The sequence below is a fragment of the Strongylocentrotus purpuratus genome, unplaced genomic scaffold, assembly GCF_000002235.5.
Source record: "Strongylocentrotus purpuratus isolate Spur 01 unplaced genomic scaffold, Spur_5.0 spur5_scaffold_21, whole genome shotgun sequence".
Taxonomy (NCBI): domain Eukaryota; kingdom Metazoa; phylum Echinodermata; class Echinoidea; order Camarodonta; family Strongylocentrotidae; genus Strongylocentrotus; species Strongylocentrotus purpuratus.
In genome coordinates, this window is record NW_022145607.1 from 38,190,897 (window position 1) to 38,191,720 (window position 824).

Genomic DNA, 824 nt, shown 5'->3' on the forward strand with positions numbered 1-824 from the left:
ATGATGGTGAGGGCTCTTTATTCTGCTATTTATTATAAAATATTGTCTACGGTGGTTATCATAACAGTATACTTGAGCTTTAGGTACTGGTCATACAATCAATCTTTTTTTAAATTGTTGTAACATGATTTGGAAACTAAGAAACCAACATCCGCCTGCAAGATTGTGCCATATTGCAGGGTGGAAAAGACATGAAAGATAAGAAATAGAGAGGGAGAGGGGAGAGAGAAAGGGGAGGAAAGGGGAGAGGGAAGGGGGAGTGGGAGGGGAGAGAGATGGAGAGGGCAAGAAAGAGAAAGATGGAGAGAAATATATCACAAAATTATGTAAAAATAGACAAAGGAAAGACAGAGAGAAGGGATAGAGGCACAAAGACAGAGACAGCAAGGCGAAGAGGATCGTAAAGCGAGTTCGTAATTAGAATTTGCGCATGGGCAGATAAAGGTCATTCGTACCCAAATTGTAACACCATTGAGACGAATACTCGGATCGTGCTCATGAAAGTTATGTAATCAGTATTCATTTATGCACCAACAGTACATTTATCTGATACACAGATGGAAGTATTCTTCTCAAGAGGCAAACAAAAGGTATTCATGAAGCACCTCCATCACTTTGGCAGTGATTATTCTAAAATGCACAGGTGGGTAGTATTCATCGTGTCTAAGATCTGTGGATATTTTGGTATCATGCAGTCCAGAGCTATTTACGAAATCGCTTATTCTAAGATTTGAAATTGAAATTACCCCGGGCCCCCCCCCCCCACTCAGTGTTATTTAGGGTACGCATATGCGTGTTCCAACCGACCCCCCCCCCCCTTTTCA